This window comes from Cicer arietinum, chromosome 2 (assembly GCF_000331145.2).
Source record: "Cicer arietinum cultivar CDC Frontier isolate Library 1 chromosome 2, Cicar.CDCFrontier_v2.0, whole genome shotgun sequence".
NCBI lineage: Eukaryota > Viridiplantae > Streptophyta > Magnoliopsida > Fabales > Fabaceae > Cicer > Cicer arietinum.
In genome coordinates this window covers 38,108,559-38,126,227 of record NC_021161.2, presented here as the reverse complement: position 1 = coordinate 38,126,227, position 17,669 = coordinate 38,108,559, and the positions used below count along the sequence as shown (strand labels likewise).

The following is a 17,669-nucleotide window of genomic DNA, read 5'->3' as shown; positions in this document are numbered from 1 at the left end:
ATTTTGGGTGATACCAATAAATCAAATGGACAATGGTTGAAATTAACATAATTCTTAAAAAATTAAAGTTTTTAGAGTAATTAAAGAACAATAATAACAACACATTTGTCAACAAGATCATTTAAAACTCTTAATCCATATTTTTAATTTTATATTTCTCCATATTAAATTTTAATATTTTCTTTTGCATTATAATTGAATCATGAGTGACATTATATTTGTTGCTTTTGACTCGTATAACTAAACAAAAAAGACCCGACACAAAAGACATGTGAGCTGGCGATGAACACATGCATACTACAAATTAGGTTTTAACTAACACTACAAGAAAAAAAACGTTTTGCGGCGGTTAAAAAAAGGGTTTGCGGCGGTTGTAACCGTTGCAGTTTGATGTTTGCGACGGTTCTGCAACTGTCACAAATTTATAAATTGTTATTCCATTTTGACAAGTCAAGTTTACGAAGAAACAATTATTTCCTCAATCTCATTTTAAATACCTCATTTTCCATTTTTTGTCTCAAATTATTTGTAATTTTATAATACAAATACAACATTAATTACTTTTTTTTTCCACTAATACTCTTATTTATTATATTTCAACTCATCAAATTTTTCTGCTAATTAAAATTAATAAAAATATTTGAGTAAATGAAATATTTTATCATTAAAATCAAATCAACTAATCATTTTCTAAACAATTGTACACACTTCAAATGAGATATTTAAAATAAGACGAATGAAGTACTTATCTTGAAGAGTGATGTGTTGAGACAAACTCTATATTTAAAGTTTTGATGAAAATAAACAAAGGTTAATTAAGATAGTTAATTATGATTCTAAAATGTTATGTTAATTTAACTCGGATTTTGAGTGAATTTAATTAAAGAACATAATCAAGCAAAACAAAGAAAAACAACTCAAAACTGAAACAAGATCATTCTGGACAAAACGGAGAACGATCTCCAGATTCAAGATTGATCGTCGCAACATCTTGACCAATCAATCTCCACCAGTTTAACAAAGCCTTTGCCTCTGAATTTTATACCAATATCATCAGTACATGGCAAGGAACAAATATGATTCATCCCACTACGAGCAGATTCTCGAATCATTAAAATAAAAGGACTCGAAACAGACCAGTTGAAACAGTTTGAAACCACTTAAATCAAACTGTCAAGAAAGTTCAATCAACCTTGATTTATGATAAGACATTACAAAGACATCCAGAAAGATCAAAATAGGAACTCCAGATTGATCATCAAATCTCCAGAAAGATCAAATTGACAGATCAAGATTGATAATCAATCTCCGTTTTCTGCAGAATTACAACAGTACTCTGTTTACTTCTGCAATGACTTATAATCTTTCTCCAAACTATTTTGGCTAGATTCAAGGCTCCAGATCGAAGATATAGCATCAAAGATTAAGTGAGAAGCTTCAAAGTCCCCTAAACTAGAAGACAAAACTGATTAAGCAAGGTTGTAAGAGACTCAGTCAAATCAGTTTTAACTTATTCAAAGGCTGGATTATTTTTATTATCATATATTGGTTTTGGTCAAAAGTAATAGAGCACTACCAACAACTCTTTTTGACCCTTATTAATTGCTTCTAAAAGCCTATAAAAGGAAGGCCAATATCTAGAAATAAAACAAGAAATTCAAGTGTTATCAATTCCCATAATCATTCACATTCGCATACTTGAAGTTCTCAATTTTCACAAAGAAGAAGCATTTCTAAATTCCAACATCAGATTGTGTGATTACTACTGATTTCTTTGTAAAGAATCGAATCTCAAACAAGAGTTGAGAAATATCAGATTCTATCAAAAAACAATCTTATTGTAAAAACTCAAACTATAAGAGTTATATTATAGTTTGTTTAGATTGTATTAAATTATCAAAGTTAGATAGGTGTTGCATTTACTTTATGGGTGGAAAGTAATAGAGATTGAAACAGATCAAGGTTGATCTGAACTAGGTGCTATAAAATCAAGAAGGTTCTTTGTTTTAAACACTTAGTGGAAAAACTCACAGTGTGAGGACTGGACGTAGCCCGAGTTGGGTGAACCATGATATATCTTTGTGTGGTATTATCTATCTTATCTCTTTATTTATCAAGCTTGACTGATTAACTAAGATAAAACACAAACTGATTTTTTGTTTTGTAAGCTAACCAAGAACGTTCTCCGCTTTATAATAAAAACCAAGAATGTTCTCCGTTTTCTGTTTTCTTAGCCAAGATCATTCTTGAGTTAAAACTTGAGTTTATTTCAGGAATTTTTAAAAAGATATATTTACAATTCAAACCCCCCTTCCTTGTAAATCGACATTGCTACTTCAGTTGGCATCAGAGCTCGGTTTCTAGAAAAAGTAAAAATACCTAACAAGTGCTAGAGAAAAGATCTAGAAGAATGTCGAAAGCAAAATACATTGTTGAAGGAGGATCTTCAAACAGACCACCATTCTTTGATGGGTCGGATTACTACTTCTGGAAAAATAAGATGCACCTGTTTCGAAAGTCTCAAGATACAGGAATGTGACGCATCATTACAGATGGAGACTTCATACCAAGGGTTGATCAAGATGACTTAAACTCTACCATGAAGAAAGAAACAAATTGGACAACTGATGATAAAACTAAGGTACTTCTAAATTCTAAAGCTCAGTTATTCTTATCATGTGCTTTAAGCAGGGAAAAAAGTGAAAGAGTATATGAATACACAACTGCAAAAGAAGTTTGGGATACACTACAAACTCACCATGAAGGAACAAGCCATGTCAAAGAAACTAGGATAGACATTGGCATAAGGAAATTCGAACTATTCGAAATGCAAGATGGAGAAACAATTGATGAAATGTACTCACGATTCACAACAATAGTAAATGAAATGCGTTCTCTTGGCAAAGCTTGCACAATTCAAGAAAGAGTAAGAAAGATCATGAGGTGTCTTCCAATTATATGAAGACCAATGGTAACAGCTATAAGCCAAGCCAAGAACCTTGAATCACTTCCCCTAGAAGAATTAATTGGAACATTAAGAGCACATGAAGTACTGCTACAAGAAGAAAAACCAATCAAGAAGGGAAAGGCAATAGCACTAAAAGCATCTCAAGAAAAAATCACAACACAAATAGAGGAAGAACTAGAAGAAAACAAATAAGAAGATGCTGATGAAATTGCTCTTCTCACCAAAAGAATACAGAGAATGATGAGAAGAAGAAATCAAATCAAAAAGGGATTTCAAAACAAAAATCCCAAAACAGAGGTAGATAAAAGCCAAGTCACATGTTTTGGTTGTAATAAATTAGGACATTACAAAACATAATGTCCCTCAAACAAAAATCCACCAAAACGATTTCCTTTCAAATAGAAGTCAATGATGGCAACATGGGATGATTCAGAAGAATTAGAAACTGAAGAAGAAGAAGAGGCTAACATATGCTTAATGGCAAGAACAGAGGAAGATGAGGTAATAAATTCTGAACCCTGTTATTTATGTGAACAAATGGGAAAAGAATTTGATAACTTGTTAAATGACCCAAACCTCCTTATTCAAAAATGTAGTTTCTTAAAAGAACAATTTCATAAAGAGAAAGAAGAAAAAGAATAAAGTCAAGCTCAAAATAATATGCTCAAAAGTGTTATTCAAGAGCTAAAAGAAACGAAGAAACAAAATTTTGAAAAACAAGAAGTTTATGAACGTTCTGCTCTGAAAACGGAGAACATTCACCTTAAAAATGAAAATGAACTTCTTAAAACAGATTTATTAAATTTCATTAAAGCTACTCAAAAAACAAAATTGTATGAAACTTGGACATTTGGAATTTTCTTGCTATTTCAGAAAAATAGATGAAAAGATTAAAAGTAAGAGCTTGATTAAAAAAGGAGATCGTTTTGCCAAGACAATATTGGTAAAACTGCAAAAAGGAGAACATTCTCCAAACTGTTCTCAAAACGGAGAAAGTTCCAAAATGAAAGTTGAACCTTCTCCAGAAAAAACAGAAAAAGGAGAACGATCTGCAAATGTTTTCAAACCAAGTTCAAAATCTTATGAAACCCAGATTATTAAATCTTTTTTGAAATCAACAAGTAAATATTCAATTGGTTTAAAAAACAATCAAAAAGGGACGATATGTTATCTCAAGAAGAGAGAAAAATTTCAAAACTAACTTTGAAGGACCCAAAACAAAGTGGGTACCTAAGGCTGAAATAATATCGAATGTAGGTTGGATTTCCAAATATAAAGAGAAAGCCTTGGTTCTTGGACAGTGGTTGTTCAAGACACATGACATAAGATAAAAACTGCTTTATGACATTCATCAAGAAGGATGGAGGATCGATTACTTTTGGAAATAACAACCAAGCTCAGATTAAAGATAACAGAACCATTGGTAAGACAAACTCTGCTCAGATAACTGATGTTCAATATGTGGAAGATTTAAAACACAATTTGTTAAGCATAAGTCAACTATGTGACAATGGATGTGAAGTCATTTTCAAACCAAAGGTATGTGAAATTAGAAAAACTAAAACTGGAGAAATTCTATTTTTTGGAAATCGAAAAAAAAATTTATATGTTTTGTATCTTGAAGAACTACCTGATGAATCATGTTTTATATCAATCAATAAAGATAAATGGATATGACATAAAAGAGCTGGGCATATCAGTATGAAAACCATTTCAAAAATCTCAAAATTAGATCTTGTTAGAGGATTACCCAAACTTAACTTTGAAAAAGATAAAATAGGTGAAACATGTCCAAAAGGAAAACAAGTCAAAAGTAGTTTTCATTCAAAAGACTTTGTAACAACAAACAGAATTCTTGAACTGCTTCACATAGATCTCTTTGGGCCAGTCAAAACAACAAGTCTAGGAGGAATGAAATATGGTTTTGTTATTGTTGATGACTTTTCAAGATTTACCTGGGTTCTGTTTTTGAAACAAAAAGATGATGCCTTTGAAGCATTTAAAATATTTTGCAAAAAAGTTCAAAATGAAAAAGAATCCAATATCATTTTTGTAAGAAGTGATCATGGATGAGAATTTATAAATGCTTCTTTTAAAACCTTTTTTGATGAACTTGACATTTCTCATAATCTTTCATGTGCAAGAACTCCACAACAAAATGGAGTTGTTGAACAAAAAAATAGAACACTACAAGAAATGGAAAGAACCATTTTAGAAGAGTCAAATGTTGAAAGATATTTTTGGGCCGAAGCCATAAACACATCTTGCTATATTCTAAACCGTGTATCCATAAGAAAGATCATCAACAAAACCCCATATGAAATTTGGAAAAATAGAAAACCAAACATCTCTTACTTTCATATCTTTGGTTGTTACTATTACATTTTAAACAACAAAGATCTCATTGGAAAATTTGATGCAAAATCAGATAAAGAAATCTTTCCTGGTTACTCAACTGATTCCAAAGGATATATAGTGTTTAACTTAAGAACTAATGTTGTAGAAATAAGTATGCACATACTATTTGATGAGTTTGATGACTTAGATATAAGTAAAAAATATGAGGAAGAGGAAAATAAAATCGAAATACAACAGCAAAACAGTTTGCAGAAAATAGAGATTGATAAACAATCTTCGTTTCATTCTCCACCAAAAAGCTGGAGAACGACTGAAGATCATCCTCAAACCCAGATCATTGGAGACACGGATGATGGGATTAGAACAAGAAAATCATTCAAGAATGATGAGAACAATATGGCAATGATATCACAGATCGAACCAAAATCAATCAAAGAAGCCATTATCGATCAATCTTGGATAAATGCCATGAAGGAAGAATTGCTGCCGTTTGAGAAAAATGAAGTTTGGACCTTGGTACCTGATCCAGTAGATCAAACAATCATTGGTACATGATGGGTTTTCAGAAACAAACTAGATGAAGAACGTAAGGTTATCAGGAACAAAGCAAAAGGGTAGCTCAAGGTTACAATCAACAAGAAGGTATAGATTATTATGAAATATTTGCTCTAGCTGCAAGGTTAGAAGCTATTCGTATACTTCTTGCATATGCATCTCATAAACTTATTAAATTGTTTCAAATGGATGTTAAAAGTGCATTTTTAAATGGATTCTTAAATGAACAAGTCTATGTAAAACAGCCCCCAGGTTTTGAAAATCAATCAAAACCAAATCATGTTTTCAAACTCACCAAAGGTCTATATGGTTTAAAACAAGCACCAAGAGCATGGTATGAACGACTGAGTTCATTCTTAATAAAAAATGGATTCTTGAGAGGAAAAATTGATACTACATTATTTAAGAAAACAGAAAAGAACGACTTACTCATTGTTCAAGTATATGTTGATGATATCATTTTTGGATCAACAAATGAAAAAATGTGTGAAGGTTTTTCGAAACTTATGCAAAGTGAATTTGAAATGAGCATGACGAGAGAATTAAGGTACTTTCTTGGTTTACAAATTAAACAATATGAAAACGGCATTTTTATTTGTCAAGAAAAGTACATTAAAGATTTGTTGGTCAAATACAAGATGAATGAATCAAAAATCATGACCACTCCCATGCATCCATCTTCCTCTTTAGAGAAAGATGAAAATGGCAACTATGTTTCCGAAAAAGAATATCGAGGAATGATTGGCTCCTTTCTTTATCTAACTTCTAGTAGGCCTGATATAGTATTCGTAGTAGGATTATGCGCGCGGTTTCAATCACCTCCAAAAGAATCCCATTTAACAGCAGTAAAACGTATATTTAGATATCTTGTTGGAACCACTAATCTTGGTCTTTGGTATAGAAAGGGTTGACATTTTGATCTTATAGCATATTGTGATGTTGATTATGCCGGAGATAAAATAGAAAGAAAAAGCACAAGTGGAGCATGTCAATTCTTAGGCGAAGCACTGATCAGCTGGTCTTGCAGAAAACAAAACACTATAGCCTTATCAACAACTGAGGTTGAATATGTTTCAGCAGCAAACTGTTGTTCACAAGTTCTATGGATTAAAAATCAACTCCAAAACTACTCAGTAAGTTATTCCAGTATTCCAATTTATTGTGATAATACAAGTGCTATAAATTTGTCTAAAAATCCAATACAACACTCTAGATCAAAACATATTGAAATAAAACATCATTTCATTCGTGATCATGTCAATAAGAAAGATATCGAATTAATCTTCGTTGATACTCAAAATCAACTTGTTGACATCTTTACAAAGCCTCTTGTCGAAGATAGTTTTAATTTAATCAAAGAAAAACTGAAAATCAAGAAAAATCCAGAGAATTTTGGTTAAATTCTGCTTCTGCAGAAAAAGGAGAACGTTTATCAATCTCCGTTTTTTCAGGCATCAGTCTTCGTTCTGTCAACCAACATTCTTCTCTGAGTCATCACTTTCCCTCTAAAACCAAAAAAGGAAATATTGGCATTTAATGCATGTGTCTCTTTACCTGTAAAAGAGAAACTGACACAACACTCCTGCCCCCAAAATTCTCTCCTCCTTCCCAAGATAATCATTGTCCTTCTCACATTTCTGACAAATCCTTTAACCACTCCATCTTCTTTTCCTAAAAAACAGCAAACAAAATCTTTAAACTTCTCATCTTCTTCCTCCAATCTCTCTCACTCAGACTTCTCAACTCCCAAGTCATGGTACACACAAAACAATCTGCAGGAAATAATGATTATCCTTGTTCACCATCTTCATCATCCCCATCATCTGATTCATTTCAACGCTCACCTTCTCCACCGCCACGACCAACTCCTCCACACATTTCCTCTGATACTTCGTTTTCTAATTACCTTTCATCATCCCCTGAAACTAACCCTAACAATCTTCCTATCAATCCCAATCCCATATCCTCTGTTCTTCCACCACTATACACATGTCATTTTCCTAATATTGCTCAAGTTCCTCCTCATCTAAGAAAACCTATGATACCAAAAAGACGCTCCATGAGAGTTCAATATGGCATTGGAACTTCCAAAGCCAAAACAGAAAAACCCTTTTACTTCATCATCTTCGATTCCGAGATTGATGACTCGTCTGAAATTCCTCCTCCCACAGCCGTTAAAGAAAAAGCACAACCCAAACCCATCACTCCTTCAAAATCTTCATTTTCATCCGAACCCTCTCAATCAACTCCTCCAAATCAAAAAAGGAGATTGATCGAAGAAAATTTTTCCTATCTCCCAAAATTATCTCAACCTTCAACTCCATCCAAAAAGACCATGAAAACTAAAACCACCATGACCATTGCCCAGTTTATAGCCAGAAACAAACTGAAAAAACCCCAAAGAAAGAAAATGCTTGCACCCAAACAAAATCTAAGACTCAATGAAACAGCTTCTCCTGAACCTTCTTCATCTCCAATCTCTCCTTCAGAACCTTCTCCAAATCCAGAAACTTCTCCACTTGGTACACCACCCCCATCAACAAAAACCAAACGTTCTCCAACACCAGAACGTTCATCTCCATCAACTTCTGAAACATCTGAACCATCTCCACCTACCAAAAAATCCAAACCAAATACACTACCTCTGATTTCCCCCAAAAACTCCAAACTTTTCAAAGATAAATGGGCTCAACGCTCAATTGGAATCGATCGAGTTTTTGTCTTTAACAAACTCATTGTTGATGGTAATGATGTCCAGCATCACACTGATGCTCTTGGTTGGACTTCATTCTTACAAACATCTGAGTGTTATTACCCTAATGTTGTCCGAGCATTCTATTGCAATGCAAAAATATTTTTGGGTAAATCCCTGATCATATCCATGATTAAGGGAATTGAGATCCGCCTAACCCCAGACATCTTGGCCTCTATTCTTCAACTACCAACAGAAGGACCATCTGTGTTTGGCAACTAGTGGTATTCAACTCTGAATCTAAAAGAGACTGAAGTCCTTTCTGATCAATTTCAAGAAGGCTCCACCCGCTACCTTTGAACATACCTCAAACCTCTCCTAAAGGTGTTTAACAACATGTGCCAACATACTCTCATTCCCCACTGTGGAAGTCACAAGTATGTCTCTACCAACGACGCCCTACTCATCTATCATCTCCTAAATTGTAAGCGTTTGAACCTTCCTCATGTGATCATCCAACACATGATTTGTGCTGCTACCAAAGATTACAAGAAAAATAATGTTCCTTATGGAATGATATTGACTAAAGTCTTTAGGCATTTTGGAGTTTCCCTTTCGTCTGAAAAATCACTCATCAAACTCTCCAAATTTTCCACTAAGAATTTGTCCCATATATGCAAAACACTTTCTGCTCAACCCACAACAACAACATCTTCCTTTCCAACATCATTGAAAAGAAAACGGTCTGCACGACGAAGGACTGCCACAAACCCTATTCCCTTCTCACCTTCATCATCTGATCCATCAGGAGATGCAGTTCCAGAAACTGCTTCAGAACATTCCTCATCAAACTGAGAACGTTCTCCAGAATATTCTCCATAGAAACCAAAACATTCTCCAGACAAAATTCCACCTTCATCAACATTCTCTATTTTTCCTCAACCATTCACCTTATCCTCCACTGACTTCCTCTCATATTCTCAAATCCTTCACTCTCCACAAAAAACAAATTCCTCCATTTTTGGTATTAGCCAATTTTTTTACTTTCCAGAAGCTGTTGGCCCGTCTGGTAAGCCACCCACACCATCTGGACCCCTCCCGTCCTTGGCTACCTCCTTTGGAACTGTTCCTTCCATCTCCGGTTCCGTCATTTTGTCCAACACTGTTGTTGCTGCCACCTCTCAACCAACTACTCACATTCATACTCCTCCTCGCATGGTTGAACCTTCAAACTCTGATATTAGGGCTGCTCTTCAGGCCATAATGGCACGACAACTTCAACAAGATCAGAAGACTAATCTGTTGAGAACTTGGTTCATAGAACAACTCGCTCCCAAGCTGGGAATCGCACCACATCCACTTCTTCCTGTTCCTCCTCCACAAGTTCCTAACCCAGGAAAATCCTCCTCATCTGAAGGATCATCTCCGTCTCTCGCATCTTAGTTGTTTTTCCTCCTGCCTTTTTGTGTGACAAATGGGGAGAATTAAGTTAGTTTTTAATCTCGTTTAGAATCTTTTTGTATATAGGATTCTATGCATATGCTTCAAAGCTATATAATATTATGTACTTCTGTTCAAATTTAAAGAAAACCAGTTTACATCATATGTGTGTTTAAAATTTTGTCAAAGTACTTACTGCATAAATTGAGGGGGAGCTTTTAAGCTCTTCAATACTTGATATTAGAATCAGAATTAAAATCTAAATAAACATATTTGTCATTATCAAAAAGGGGGAGATTGTTGAGACAAACTCTATATTTAAAGTTTTGATGAAAATAAACAAAGGTTAATTAAGGTAGTTAATTATGATTCTAAAATGTTATGTTAATTTAACTTGTGCTTTTGAGTGAATTTAATTAAAGAACAAAATCAAATAAAGCAAAGAAAAACAACTCAAAACTGAAACAAGATCATTTTGGATAAAATGGAGAACGATCTCTAGATTCAAGATTGATTGTCACAACATCTTGACCAATCAATCTCCACCAGTTTAACAAAGCCCCTGCTTCTGAATTTTATACCAATATCATCAGTACATGACAAAGCACAAATAGGATTTATCCCAGTACAAGAAGGTTCTCAAATCATTAAAATAAAAGGACTCAAAACAGACCGGTTGAAACAGTTTTAAACCACTTAAATCAAATTGTCAAGAAAGTTCAATCAACCTTGATATATGATAAGACATTACAAAGACATCTAGAAAGATCAAAACAGGAACTCCAGATTGATCATCAAATCTCCAGAAAGATCAAATTGACAGATCAAGATTGATAATCAATCTCTTTTTTCTGAAGAATTACAGCAGTACTCTGTTTACTTCTGCAATGGCTTATAATCTTTGTTCAAACTATTTTTGCTAGATTCAAGGCTCCATATCGAAGATGTAACATCAAAGATTAAGTGAGAAGCTTTAAAGGCTCTTAAACTAGAAGACAAAACTGATTAAGCAAGGCTGTAACAGACTCACTCAAATCAATTTTAACTTATTCAAAGGTTGGATTATTTTTATTCTCATATATTGGTTTTGGTCAAAAGTAATAGGGCACCACCAACAGCTCTTTTTGACCCTTATTAATTGCTTCTAAACGCCTATAAAAGGAAGGCCAATATCCAGAAATAAAACAAGAAATTCAAGTGTTGTCAATTCCCATAATCATTCACATTCCCATACTTGAAGTTCTCAATTTTCACAAAGAAGGAGTTCTAAATTCCAACGTCAGATTGCGTGATTACTATTGATTTCTTTGTAAAGAATCGAATCTCAAACAAGAGTTGAGAAATCTCAGATTCTATCAAAAAACAACCTTATTGTAAAAACTCAAACTATAAGAGTTATATTATAGTTTGTTTAGATTGTATTAAATCCTATCAAAGTTAGATAGGTGTTGCATTTACTTTATGGGTGGAAAGTAATAGAGATTAAAATAGATCAAAGTTGATCTGAACTAGGTGCTGTAAAATCAAGAAGGTTCTTTGTTTTAAACAATTACTGGAAAAACTCACAGTATGAGGACTGGATATATCTTTGTGTGGTATTCTCTATCTTATCTCTTTATTTATTAAGCTTGATTGATTAACTAAGATAAAACACAAACTGATTTTCTGTTTTGTAAGCTAACCAAGAACGTTCTTCGTTTTATAATAAAAACCAAGAACGTTCTCCGTTTTCTGTTTTCTTAACCGAGATCATTCTTGAGTTAAAACTTGAGTTTATTTCAGGAATTTTTTAAAAGATATATTTACAATTCAAACCCACTTCCTTGTAAATCGACATTGCTACTTCAAGATGTTGTTTTTCACACTAATACCATGAAAACAAAATATCTACCAGGTTCCACAATTATTCTATTCTAAATGCACATATTTTCATAATTAAATTTAATTAATGTCTTCTTTAAGCTGCACTTAAGTTATTCTTTTGTGATGTGACTAACACTTTAGTGTCAATTTCCTTATCTATAATTCATACATCTATTACAAATAAAACTATGTAAAATAAAATTATAAATACAACTGTTGTATTTGATTTGATATCTAAAATTATTTATATCAAATCTAAAGCAAACAAATGATAAAATGTGAGAGATGAGAGAGAGAGTAAAAAAATAAAAGAAAAATTAAGCAAAAATAAAGAGATAGAAAATAGGAAATATAACAGGTAAATTGAAAAAATAAATGAGGGAATTATATAAGAGTAAATAATTTTATAACTAAAATTGTGATCAGATAAATTCAAGACTTACTGTTAGTGACATGTTAAGCTATGCATATATCCAAGCCAATGGTTCAAAATTAACAAATGAAAATAAAGCTATCAAAATAAAGAAAAGTAAAGCAGTGGTAGCATGCTCTTTTGTTTAGTGAGTATGATTGTGATTTGGAACTGTATTATTATAATTCTTGTCCTCTGCACATGTTGTGCTGTTGAATTACATAATTAACGAAGGTTTATTTTACCTCTTCAAAAAAAAAAAATATGAACAAGATTTACTCAAATATTCGCTAAGATAATTTAATAATAACTTGTGATATTTAGAATACATAACAATAACAGATAAAAAATGTACCATAACAATGCAGAACCAATTAATTCAAGCCAAAAATGTTTATTTTTTATATTTTTATTTCAACAATATAACAAAGTTAATAAATAACTAGTGATTTTTAATTAATGAATAATTTAGTTAAAAGACAAACAACTTTAAAAAACAACATTTTTTTTAAATATTAATTAATAAAAATAAACATGTGTTAAGTTTAATTTTCTTTATATATTGATATATTAATACTTGTGTAATATTATTAAGTTTTTACTGGTGATCATTAGAGCTGAACGAATAGCAGCAAATAACCATGTATGATGTGATAGTTTTTACCTTGGATTAAAGGTAACATCCAGGCAAGGCAAAAGGAAGGGCACTATCAGTAAAAGTGTGACTTCCGCATTACAAGCAGATTTGGAGCAAACCAATTCCTCCTTCTAAATCCATCCTACTATGGCATCTTCTCCATGATAAACTCCTTTGTGATGAAAATCTTAGGAAGTGTGGCCATCAAATTGTTTCTATATGCAGTCTCTCTGGACCACCGATGTTACCTTCACACAGCACAATTTTGCCCTTCACCAACTTCTCATCCAAGGAATTGGTTGGACAAAACCTGCATGGAATACTTCCATTAGCAAATTATATACATTTTAAATTTTCCTCTATTATCAAATACTCTTTCCAGAGCACACATGATTGTATTATAATTGGGTCCAATATGTTGTTAGAAAAGTACAACTTCTAATTTTAATATATATATATATATATATATATATATATATATATATTTTATTTAATTTAAATTTTTATGTGACAAAAGTTGAATGATAATAATTTTATAGAGACTCCTTACATATATTTTCCCTTTAATGTTTGTTCATATTGTCAAAGGTTTACATCATTTGTTAACTTCAATAATATCACGATCACAGCTATATACCTGGAATGCCGTCTCTTGAACTCTGCTTCCTTATTTTGGACATCTCCAGCATAGATAATAGGATACATTTTTCCCAAAAGGTCAAATATATTCAGTGAGATACCCTATCATTAAACCAAGATATACACATTATTACTTATGTAATTATCATGTATAAAAAGATAATTTATAATTAAGCATCCAAAATTTCATATTATCAACTTACAAACCAAATTAGCTTAGCTTGCATTCAAGAAATGAGGCTACTGTGTAACTTTATATTTTGAAGTTAGAGAAGATAAAATTATGTATTTACCTCATAAGTGATGTTGTTTCCTAATTTGACTCGTGTGACAAATTTTCTGTTTATAGTCCCAACAGCCAAAACAATTGACCAAGGTGAAACATTCTGCAAGGATGCATGGTTTGGACCTTTGTTTCCTGCCGCAAGTACCGTTAGCACTCCATTATGCATTGCATGAAATGCTCCAATGGATAGTACATCTCTAAAATGGTCATGTTGATGGTATTTTATTCCAGCAATTGAGACAGATATTATGTCAACCCCGTCTGCAATTGCATCATCGAAAGCGGCAAGAATGTTTGTAGAGCCACATTTAGATGACCAACATGCCTTATAGACGACAATTCTTGCGGAGGAAGCCCACCTCTTGATGTTCCTTGTCCTAAGCCTAACATGTTTGCATGGCTAACTGGGTTGTCGACTGCTATTGATGGCACATGAGTCCCATGACCCGTCAAGTCTCTTAAAGACAATACTAGGTCAGTATCATTCAAGGCTTCATCAATCAAATAATACCTTGCTCCGACAAATTTCCTACAACAACATATATCAACCATTGTTAGTATAATAGTACTCTTTTTCACTTAGTAAATTGAAAATTTTAACATGAGTTAAAGTATAACATATTACTTGTTGTAGGTAAAATTAAAACTTGGGCAATATCCTTTCCATTTGCTTGGTGGTGGACTAAATCCTTTATCATCGAAACTAGGAGATTCTGGCTAGATTCTAGAATCAATCACTCCAATGACGATATCAGATTCAGAGTGTTCTGTCTCTACACGTTGAGGAAAGCCTATAAAATCCCAAGATTTTGTGGTAAGGATTTTATGCTTCTCCTCGGGAAAGACGGACACCACCCCATCAAGTCATAAGTTACCAATTTTTATGGTCAACAAATATACAATTATACATGTAGAAAGAATAGATAATTTTCAATAGAAAAAACTATTGTCTACATATACCGGCCATTATGTCGGCTTCTTTATTTGTTAGTTTTGCCATAAAGTCGTTGAAGTTGCGTTTGTAATGATGAAGTATAGACTTTGTTGTTGAATTGCTGAGTATTTAAATAGTTTACCATTACTTTTCAGTTTCTTTATACGAAAAGTACTAAAAAAAGTATTTGATGAAAAAATTGATGAAATATAACCTCTCTGCAACTTCTTGTAGCATCTTTTGATACATGAATAGCAAATAAGTTTCATCATTCATGTTATGGCAGGTGGAGATAATGTAAGTCTACATTAGAATAAAACATATTTACCATAAACAAGAAAAATGTACTTATTCTAGCCACAAAGTAATTAAGCCGCTAAACACATTAACCAAGATAATTTAATAAAAAGAATATAAGTGTATTTTCCTTCAGGTAATTTGGAGAAGTTGAGTAACATCTCAGCACAAGTGAAGTCAAAGTAAGGAGGAGAAGCAAAACACCATGAGACGCCATTTTCAAACTAGTAATTAATGACACAAAAACAAGTTAGTTAATATTGCGTGTTATTAACATACATATTAATTACCATATATACAATTAAAGTGTTAATAATATATGTCTGCATATTGCTTTGCATAAATTTGTATATTAAATTATATGTAATTATTTGTTTGAATACACCATTAATCAAGGAAGACAACAAAAGAATTTTCATGAAAAGGCAGGCAGTATTAGCCAAATTGTGTATTATTTGAAAGTTAGCAATTGGTTCCAACAATTATAAATCGCATACAGTCTACCACAAAACAGATCATGGGGATGCTTTCATTTAAATTTAGAAAATTAATATGTCTAAAGACAGATTTTCATAAGTAATTTACATTACCATTCAAATATAAATTATTCCTCAAAATTCAATTTTAAAATATCATTACTAATTTTTTACCTCTATTTTTTCAACAGTCTATTTTTTCAAAATTATTTATATCAAATCCAAAACAAACATATGATAATGAATGTACGAGAGACGAGAGACAAAGTGAGAGAAGAAAAAGAAAAATTAAACAAAAATAATAGAGAAATAAAAAATAGGAATAAAACGGGTACATTGGAAACATATATAAATGACATAATTATTAAGGAAGGGCACTATCAGTAAAAGTGTGACCTTGTGTCAAAACACCAACAGTACCAGCTCTAAAGGTTATATGATTATATGATTATATGATGCTCATTTGAGTGATACCCTCCAAATTGGTCAGAACCAAATGTTGCAATGTTTGGTTGATACCCTCCAATCCCTAAAGCAATTTTGAAGATCACTCAAAGGAGAGTTACTCAAAAGTGGCTTTTTTTTAGCTACTTTTACTTGGCTTTGAACCTTGGTTCACTTTTCTCAAACACCATTTTGGGCTATTTTGAAGATGATGGATTATGGGCTCTTGGGTTTTGGGCTTCTGCTGGATCTGCATTTGCTGCTCTTGTACTGTTTCTTGTTGGAACTCCAAGATATAGACACTTTAAACCTGGGGGCAATCCTCTTTCCAGATTCTGTCAAGTAATTGTTGCTGCATCAAGGAAATTGGGTGTTCAAATGACACCATATGGAGAAGACTTGTATGTTATAGATGAAAAGAAATCTCCTAACACTGGCAACAAAAAGATTCTCCACACTCATGGTTTCAAGTAAGTCATAGAAGCTAATTTCAATCTCAATCCCATAATTGAACACTTCCAAATAATTTTAAATTGTGGCTGCAATATAAAAAGTTTTAGAGGACTCTGCAATGACATTATAATTGCAGTTGCGAATTTGCAGAGGCATGTGTCTATATTTTGCTGCAATATCACGGTTTGCAGCGTAACCATAATCGCGAAAGTAATTTAGAATCATATAACCAGTTGACATCTATTAGCTATAAGGAATCATAGTGTTATTTATGGAATGTTAATCTACTCGTTGCAAGTTTATTCTTGGCTTAAGGCTCTTTTGAATACTCTCGATTAGTGGAATAGAAATTTCATATGGTCTAAAATTATCCATACTCGTAAACTTTTCATTGTGGTTTCGCACAAAGTCTGGAGCCATGTGGAAGCGGGTGGACTTGGATTGTGGTCTATAAAATCCCTTAATAAAACTTTGATGTTCAAGTTATGTTGGGAGATGGTCTCTACTGATAAACATATGTCATATTGCTTAAAGGTCGAATCAAGAGTACTTTTAAACCTACTTATCATATTTGATCTTCACTTTGATCTGGATTAAGAGAGCATATACCGTTTGTGATGGATAATGTTTGTTGGAATTTTGGTGATGGTAGCATGATTGTGATGAAAATCTTAGGAAGTGTGGCCATCAAATTGTTTCTATATGCAGTCTTTGTGGCTCTTGCTCTAAAACCACTGTGCATATTTTCTTTGATTGTTTCTTTGCTAAACAAATTTGGTGATGGCTTTGTGTTACCTTGATTTTCATATATATCCATCTTCTATAAGAGAAGTCCTTCTTATATGTAATAAACTGTGGAGTTCTCTTGTTAAAGACATCATTCTATCTGTGGTGGTCCATTCGATTTGCGCAATTTGGTGATGTCACAATAACTCGTGGTTTGCCAACAAGGTTGTCAGGTTGGAGCATGTTATTTCATTAATTTGTGCATGTGTCTCTCTCTTTGGCCAACTTTCTTCGAGGGTCGTGTCATAGATATCCAAGAATTAATTATCATAAAGAAATTCTCTATACATGGTTAATCTGGTTCTATGCATTCCATCAAATTAGTAATTTGGCGGCCTTAGGGCGCTTACTAGATTAAAGTGAATACATATTAGGCGACAAAAGACTCCCCTTGTATTGATGCTTGTGGTGGCATCTTTTGTGACCATA

The 17,669-nt window shown here is 32.7% G+C and overlaps 1 pseudogene; it reads right to left on the bottom strand.

Annotated features, from left to right (window-relative positions):
- Positions 1–13,129: 13,129 nt before the first annotated feature.
- Positions 13,130–15,060, bottom strand: LOC101515545 (cucumisin-like; annotated as a pseudogene).
- Between the last annotated feature and the right edge of the window lie 2,609 nt (positions 15,061–17,669).